The sequence below is a fragment of the Pteropus alecto genome, unplaced genomic scaffold (assembly GCF_000325575.1).
Source record: "Pteropus alecto unplaced genomic scaffold, ASM32557v1 scaffold224, whole genome shotgun sequence".
Taxonomy (NCBI): domain Eukaryota; kingdom Metazoa; phylum Chordata; class Mammalia; order Chiroptera; family Pteropodidae; genus Pteropus; species Pteropus alecto.
The window spans coordinates 6,010,496-6,019,574 of record NW_006436289.1 but is presented as its reverse complement, the minus strand read 5'-3'; positions in this window follow the sequence as shown (position 1 = coordinate 6,019,574).

Below are 9,079 nucleotides of genomic sequence, written 5' to 3'. Positions count from 1 at the left end.
TGAGGCAGCTGCCAGGGCTGCAGATGAGGAGGCCAGGCGAAGGGAACACCTGGCAGGAGAGTATGCAGCATGCCTTGATCACCAACTGAAGCTCCTTCACCAAGACCTCCATGCCAGGCAGGAGCAGTGGGCCTCTTTCTGCTCAGCACTGATGGCGGCTCAGCGGCTGCTGAAGACACAGACAGGCTCCAGGCCTGAGAAGTCCTCCCAGCCTGGGCAGGACACAGAACGGTGTGTACGTGGTTAATCTGAGCCAGGCTTAGCTATATCTGCACTAGGGGAGGCACGAATGTGGCTTCACGGGGTCCTGGAACCGGCCACGCCAATGTGCGTTTCCAGTCTCTAATCACTCCTCCCCTGATGAGCCCTCCCCCGTGCCCCTGCAGGAAAATCTCCCAGCTGGAGGTGGTGCTGGGCCACCTGTCCGGGGCCCTGCTGCAAGAGGGCCATCGCCTGAAGGCCTGGGGCGTCCTGGGCACAGGCACGGGAGCGGAGCTGCTGCGGCCAGGTGAGCCCTGCCGGGTCTCAGCCAGGGCCCCCGGGAAACCTGGCCCTGCAGAGAGTTTCACCTCCAAGACACTCGCAGGGGAGGAAAGGAGGAGGAGAAGGAAACAAAGTTACTTACTTTGAAACCCCCAGAGTTACTTACAGGGGCCTCCTGTGCAGTGCTTTGGGCAAGTGTCTGTTACAGAAGGAGCTTTTGAAATGGGAAAACAGAGGAAACAAAAGAACCACCACAAACTATAGCTTTATGTATAAGGTAGCACTTCCTGAGAGCACAAGCCTGACAGATGAATGCAAAACACCAAGTTTGGAACATGCTGGACTTGCCTGGCAAGGAAGAGTGGAAGAAGGATCCCCTTGGGAACCCCAGGGGCATGCTGAGTTCTGGGATTCCCCCAATCCCATCTGGTCACCCCATAGGCTGTCGCCTCCATCTCCCAAGGCTTTTCCAGCTACTGCTGGCCTTCAATATGATGAAGTCACAATGTCATATGTTGAATGTGGAGTCCAGTCCTGGACTCAGTACAAGACTGAGAGGCCCTGCTCTGCTATGAGGGTTGTGGTGGGCTTCTTGCCAACTCCTCCCAGTCACCAGCCAAGGGAGACCCTAGCCTGCCTGTTGGCCTCAGACCTCGGGCTGAGCAGGCGTTTGCTTTCCTGCAGCCTCAGCAGGCCCTGAAGGGGGCGCTGATTACATCACTGTGAATCCCATCACCAAGTTAATGATTCCTGGCCCCAGCTGCGCAATGCTTCCAGCCAGTGGCCACGCAGGGTCCATACCTGCTGGCTACTTCGTCCATCCTGACACTGGGAGGGTGCTACCCGAGGCTGGAAATCTGGGATATGATCTGCAGGGAGCCACCTTGGTGCCCACCACGGACTTCAGCTCCGGTGAGACCCTGACCACTAAGCAGCTCCAGCCCAGCCCAGGGCTTAATGGGATACCCTGGAATGAAGCCCCAGGGGCACAACACAGGAAGCAAGGCCCTCTCCTTGCACAGTGGGGTCGTGACCAGAAGAGCAGTAAACGCCTTCTCCTCCTGTTCCTCACGTTAACATTCTTGCCGCAGAGGGCTCCATGTTGGAGGGAGCTGCTAGATGAAAGAAAGCAGGTGCCAGAGGCTGCTCTCTGCCCCTGCTCAGCAGGGCTAGGGAGGGAGGCTGGCATGCCAAGAGCATCAGCATCTCCCTGCCTCTCTGTCCAGGTGGTGTCCGAACGTCGGAAGCTGCCATCCTCCCCTATGTGCCCTACCCGACCTGTCCTGCCACAGGCTCTCCTCCAGCCACCCGCCTGCCTGTCCTGCAGCAAAGAAGGACATCACAGCTGGGGGCTCTCATGACAGACCCCATTACTGGCATCGAGGTGCCCGTGCTGGCTGTGACTCTGCACCCCCAAACAAAGCAGTGGCTCACTCTCGGAGGGACATACTGCAATCCCCTCACCAAGACCTTGGCCCCTCTAGAGTTGGGGGGCCCCATGGAGGATCCAGTCACAGGAGGCATCTCGCCAATCCTGGGAGTCGGGTTGGACGAAAACACAGGTCTCCTGGCCGCCCTCAGTGCTCTCCTTCCACTTCTCCTCCACACCTGGCCTGGCTTCCCAATACCCCGCTCTCAGCCCCCTAGACCCTCCATGTTCTGGTCCAGGCTGCAGACTCCACCCCAGCCCATCTTTCCACCCATCATTTTCACTCTGCCTCTTACCCCCACCTTCCCTCTCCTTCCAGCTCCCCTCATCCCTCCCCCATCTCCAGCACACTGCCCCCAGGAAGAAAAAGAGAACAGAGCTCTTTCTGCAGTAAAAGTAAATGGATGTTTTCCACCAAAAAGGGCATCATTCTCCCTACTGTCACCACCATGCTATCCCTCTGGCTTCTCCCTCGCCACTTACTCTCCCCCAACCCACAGCTTCCAATCCCGCATCCCCATTGTTCACTCTGCCCTCAGGCCCTGGTTCTCCCTCATCCTTCATCTGCCCGCATCTTCTTGCTTCCTCTTCGCACCTCACCCTCTTGGGTTCCCACTTTCAGGTCAGGTGCTGGCACTGGGAGGGCTTCGAGATGCCTCAGGGAACCTCATGCTACCTGGTGACAGCTTTGTGGAGCCGCTGAGCAAGAAGACAGTCCGGATCCAGGGGGCTTCCCAACAGGAGGGCCAGACACTGCCCCAAGTGGGAGGGTCACAGGCCCTGCTGGATGCCAATGTGCTGGTGGCCCAGAGGCAAGTGATTGCAGTGATCCGGCAGTGCCAGCAGAGGCCAGCATTGAGAGTACAGGGGCTTCTGGAGGCTGCCATCAAGGACATGAGACACGCACTGGCCTTGAGTTTGCACCATGTCCTGCAGCAGGCTCGGAGACTGGAGAGACAGCTGGAGGCAGCACATGGCATCAAGGCCAGCGGCGGCAGGATAGGTACATGTCGCCCTAAACCAATAGCTCTCAGGCCCTGAAATCTAAGGCCCAGGGTGACCTGGTGCTTCGGTGACCCTCAGCCTGTAAGCTCAGGGACAGGACTGCAGCCCCACTGGCCATGCCCACTCATGACCCACACAAAGGAAGTGGGAAGGCATTCCATGACTTCATGCCCTGACCCCATGAATGCTTGGCTGCATCCCTGTCTTTTAATGTCTTGCCAACTCCATTGGATCTTACACTTTATTTTTGTACAATGTATATTCTTTAATTTCGTAGGATCCCAAACACCATAACAGGGGTTACGATAGCCATTTTACATTGGGGAATCTGAACTTCACAGAGTGGTCCCTAGCTAGTTAGCAGCACAGCCAGGGTAAAGCCTGAGATTCCTGAGTCCTCTACATTCTTCTCTCTTTCATTCCTGCAGCAGCCTTCAACTTCCCACTAACAAACTCAGAAGCAGAGCCCACCTAACTCCTTTACCCCGCCCTCCCCCACCACCACCACACAGCACTAATAAAAGGAAACGCAGGAACAGGAAGTAGTAGAGGCACTTTCCTGAAGCTTATCTCACTCATTCTTTCTAGAAGCTTCCTTCTGCCCGTGGTGTGACAAAGAAGAACCAGGGTTTGGGTAGGAACTGACTTGAGTTTGAAGACCTGCCTCACCATCTATTTACTCTTTGACCTTGGGCAAGTTATTAAACTTTACGCTGTCTCTGTTTTAGCATCTTTAAAATGAGGATTACAATAATACATACTTCAGAGATTTAGTTGTGAAACCAAAGAAAATATAATTTATACAAAGTTCTTAGCTCAGGATCTGGCACATGGTAGGTACACACAAATATTTGTCCTTTCTTCCACCTTCTCAGTGTGGCCTACAAATTGTTCCCAGCTTCTGAAGTCCTAATACCACTCAGTTCTTCCCTTCTGAATTCAAACTGCTAAGCTGGGCCCCAAAGGAAACAAATGTAATCTTTGCAAGAAGCTTCTCTGGTCAGAAATGTAGCCCTTTGAGCCTGGACAGACCCTCCGTGTGGCACTTAACTCTCAATTCCTCTTCTGTGTCCCCACCCCCTTGTGTTAGGAATGATGTGCTATCCTGGGACAGAGCTGTGGGTCCCCGTCCTGTATGGGATGGAGATCCCAGACCCTGAGGGCTCGGGGCTCATGGTGCCCATCCTGGGCATGGAGAGCGATGGGAATGCTGCTGATGCCACACCCCTGGCAGGTTCGATGGAAGATGCCGATGGCAAAGGTAGGAGGGAACTTGGGGCCTCTGAAAGCCCTACGAATGTGACTTAGCCCTATATAGCTAAGGAGGGGGACCCCCAGTCCATTCATTCATGGAATGGGGTATTCTGATGCTTCTACTAGGGCTGCTAAGACCCAATATAAAGGTGCTCAGAGATTCCAGGACCCCAGAACCACAGGTCATTAACCCCCCACTGAGAAAATCAGTCCTTTCAAAGACCAGCACTTCAGAAACACACCACCCACCTCTACCCTCAGGGCCTATTGTCACCAGAAAGTCCTCCAATCCAGCTCAGAGCCCCTCAAAGGGTAAAAGAGGTTCTAAGGGCTTCTTTAGCTCCCTTCCAGCCATGTTTCTTTCTTCCCATGACTGCCCTTCCTTCTTTCCCCCATCACCGGTTACTAAAGCCAGTGATGGGCTTCACATCACACAGGTCTTGTCCCAATCTCAATTGGGGCTCAAGCCATAGACCCCATGACTGGGGAACTTGGTCCTGTCATCGGTGCTCAAATGGATCCCTCTGCCAAAGTGGTGGTGCCCATTGTCCAGATGCTGGAGGCCCTGCCTCGGGGAGTGAGAGACCCTGGGCTGGTACGTATGAGGAGTTTGTTCTATTCACTTCTTCATTCACTCAGCAACTAGAACCTTGCATGTTCCAGGCACTGTGTTAGGTGCTAAGATGTAAGACAGCTAGACAGGGCTCCTATCCTCAGGGAACTGGCCAGCCATAGGTTCCTTCCTTGATCACAGTTTACAAGCACAGATGAGGTCCATTTAGACCACATGCAGGAGAGTTCAAGAAAAGTTTCACTAAAGAGGCAACACCTGGGCTGAAACTTGAAGATGGCATCAGAAAAAGGCCTCACAGGCCAGCAAGAACCAAGGCGGCAGGTGTGACACCGCAGAAATTCTAAGAGAATGAGGAAGTAGTGTAGGGGCACAGGCAGCAGGTGAGGCCAATGAAGAAGACAAAAAAAAAAAAATCATGAATAGCCTTGTGTGCTTGGCTGAGGCCAAGAATTGTGACCTTTATCATGAAAGCAATGAGGAGCCATTGAAAGACTCTAAGTAGAAATGTTATATGATCAGATATGAATATTTTTAAGACTTTTAAATTAGGAAAATCTGGAACAACATGAAGAGAAAATAAATTACTCATAATCCTATTATGCTTTTCAATATGTAAATAAAGAAGCAAAAGCTCCCTCCTCCCCATTCCTCACTCCATCTGACATCAACGACTCCCATCCCGCTCTCCCGTCCAGACACTACTCACTCTCCTCTAGTCTCTCCCACCAAATGCAGCCGCTATTAACAGGTTGGCACACCTCCTCTCCAATATTTTTTATGCTTATGTATGTGTACATATAGTAGGCATTCTAGAAAGTTCCCTCTGGCAGTAGTGCAGAGGAAGGATGAGAGCAGGACCGACTGGAGCAGGAAGCCCCATCAGGAGGTTATTGCAGTAATTCAGCCTTTGGCATATCTCCACGAAATGAAAATGATTTAAGGTCCTCCCATACATTCTCAGACTAGTTATTTCAGAAACAAAGATGGAGATGTTGCAAAAGACTCTCGTTTGAAGCCAAATAATGTAAATTCTAGCCCAATTCACAGTTTCACAGATGACTATGAAGAGGCAATATAAGGGGGTGAGGACAACTTCCCACTGCCATGTGCCCGTCTCCCCCGGCCTCACAAGAGAAAAGTGGAAAGGAAGTAGGGGGACAGGTGACTCTGGAGAGTCCAGAGGTTAGAAGGAAGGAGCTTGAAGAAGGTGCCTGGTTATTATTTTTCCATTTACAAACAAGTCAACTGCCTTACCAAGTTTACTCATGGACACCCAGGGGTGGGGGAGGCCTATGTGTTGAAAAGCTTTGGGGATCTTCGGCCAGATCACATGTTGAAAAGCTTCGGGGATCTTCGGCCAGACTATGTGGGGCCAGACTATGAAGAGAAATAGCTTATGAGCCCTAAACAAGCTGGATGTGGTAGGTGGACACCCTGGAGTGGGAGCTGAGAGCCCGGGAGCAGTACTGGCACCACCAGGAACAGGAAGAGGTATGGCTAGCAGAACACCTGGGGGACTTGAGCCAGGAGCTCCTCATCACTCCAGGCAAGGATGCCAGGCAGCAGGTGAGGCCCAGAAGCACCACCTCACATCCCTTGCCCAACTGTCAGCCCAGAATGTACAGGTTTTCCTTGGAAGTGTGAAGCCCTTGTCTCCCCCTGACCACAAGAATAGAACTCATCTCAGGGCAGACAAGTGCCAAGGTTCCCCAGCTCCAGGCCCTAGCTTTCAATCACCCCTATGTGTCTCAGCAAAACAGGGGAGGAGGGGTGAGGGAGTAGGAAACTACTCCCTCATCCCTCTGAGATGGCCCAACTCAGAGCTCCTCCCTTCCTCTCCATGGCCCATTCCTTTGTGCTTCCTGTCCTATGTAGCTGAGGGCTGCCAAGGAGGCCTGTGCAAACCTGGAGTCCCGCTGCCTGAAGGAGACCGAGAGGAGAGCCAGAGCCTTGAGCATGCAGAGTGGCCCAGAACGGGTCCTGCTCTCCCAAGGTACAAAAGCATCCCCTGCGCCCAGATCCTTAGAGCAGAAATCTTCTGGGAGTAGTGCCACTACCCACAGCTGCCCAATAAGGAGTCCCTCCTGCCCTCTGAATCTGCTCATCTCCCAGGCTACCAGCCAGACCCTGACTCTGACCTGGCAGGTCCCCTGGCTCCAATAAACTACTGTCTTGTCTTCTCCTCCCTACCCTCAGAAGTGGCCGCTACCATGCAGCCTTTTTCTCTACCTTTTGCAGCAGACAGAGAGGAGTGGGAACAGGAGGCCCAGGTGGCACTGGGCATGAGGAAAGTCCTGCAAAGTTTAGGACATGCAACGGAAAAGCTCAGGCAAGCAATTGACCGGCTTCAGGGGCAAAAGGAGGAGATGTGGCTACAGCAGAATAGAAATCAGAGCCCACAGATGAGGAACCGTCCCAGGAAGGTGAGGCTTGGAGGCTGGCAAGAGGAACCACCAGGAATGAGCACATCCTCCCAGGTCATCAGATGTGGCTCTTCAGGGCAACTTAACACTCAGGGAGAGGTGGGCCCAAGGAGCAGTGGATTGGCTGCAAAAGGAACAGGAGGAAGGAGAAAGAAGCTCCATTTTAACTTGGGCATTATGCTTCCTGTGTTCTAGGTGGTTAAGCATCTCTCTGATGAGTTTCGGGCTGTGGTGAAGGAGAGACAGAGCTTCCTGGATTGGGCTCTCAGTCAGTTGCAATACCAACGGGAGCTGAGCCGCCTCCAGCTCTTGCACACCCAGGTACTGATGTCTGGTGTGGCCAAGGAGATCTGTGTGTCTATCTCTGAGTGGGGCTTTAGAGAGAAGCTCCCGAAGAAGCCACGTGGGACAGGTGCGAACCAAGCACGGAACTAGGTTCTATTTCATCCTAGATTGTTGCTTCAGGAACCCCTGTGTGTTTGGAGAATTACCCTGGAAACAGATTTTATGGAACAGTCACCACTTCTCTCAGGGACCAGGCTGCCACCTGCCCACTATTAATTCCATTCCTGAAGAGCCTCACTAGGACACTAGAGGGAGCTCAAGGCCATGGCCCAGGATTGGAGGATTGTGGGCCAGAAACAGGTAAGGCTGGTTACTAGTCTGACATTCCCTTCTGTCGCCAAACCTGGTCATGTTTTGATACATTCTAACACTATAATTAGGGCTTCGGGCACCATAAGAATGTGGCTATTACATATAGGTTCTTTAGGAAGAACATGGAAAAACCCAACATACTAACAAACTAATATAAAATTAGTTTTTGCATAACAAACTAATCCAAAATTTTGTGGCTTAAATTTACAATAAACATTTATTACCTCACAATTCCTGTGGGTCAGGAATCCGGGTGAAGCTTAGTGCGGCCTCTGGCTCAAGGTATCACACGGGCTACAGTCATCTCAAGGTTGACTGGGGAATCCAAACGTACTCTTAAGGCTGTTGGCACACTTCAAGTCCTCAGTGGCTGTTAGCCAGAGATATCAATTCCTTGTCACATGGACTTCATAGAGCAGCTCACAACATGGCAGCTAGCTTCCTTCAGAGCAAGCAAAAGAGGGCAAAAGGAAAGAAAAAAGGGAAGCCCCAGTCTTGTTGTATACTAATCTCATCACTTTTGCCATATTCTATGCATTAGAAGTGAATCACTAGATCCAACGTACACTCAAGGGGAGGGGATTGATTACACAGGGGCACGGAGTCACATGGAGGGGATCACGGGGACCATCTGGGAGGTCGTCTGTCATACCTGATGCTATGCCTAAATCTTTTTGACTTTGGCCACAGTTCTTTGCCCTTAGTTCAACAACTGTATTTTTTTTCCCCCCTCTGTCAAATGCAGATAAAGCTGACATCATGTGGACCTTACCACTCTTTTCTACTCTGAAGAAAGTAGACATCTGGTCCAAAGCCTACAAGGAGGGAGCTGAACTACAAAGACAAGTGCATCACAAATCGGGTAACCGCTTTTCCCTGGTAGCCCCTGTTTGAAATTATCATGGGACACTGAAGGTATTCAATGGTTTAACCTCCAGAGACCAGGAATATCAAAACCCTGCCTTGCCAGTCATCTCTTTCTCCTCACCCTAAGATTCCCAAGGGATTTTTTTCATATAAGGAATGACAAATAGGAATTAAAGTCCCACTGTAATAATAACTGGGCCAATTCCCAGAAAGAAATTCCTAAAGGCCCTCTACTTCTCCCCTAAACACTGAATCTATATCTTGGAATTTGACCCCATACTGGCCAGCCACATGTCACAAGGAGTTAATGGGGGAAAAAAGTGAGACACAGGGAGAAAGACAGAGGAGACAAAGAGAAAAGACCTCACACCCAAAAAGGGATTCCCA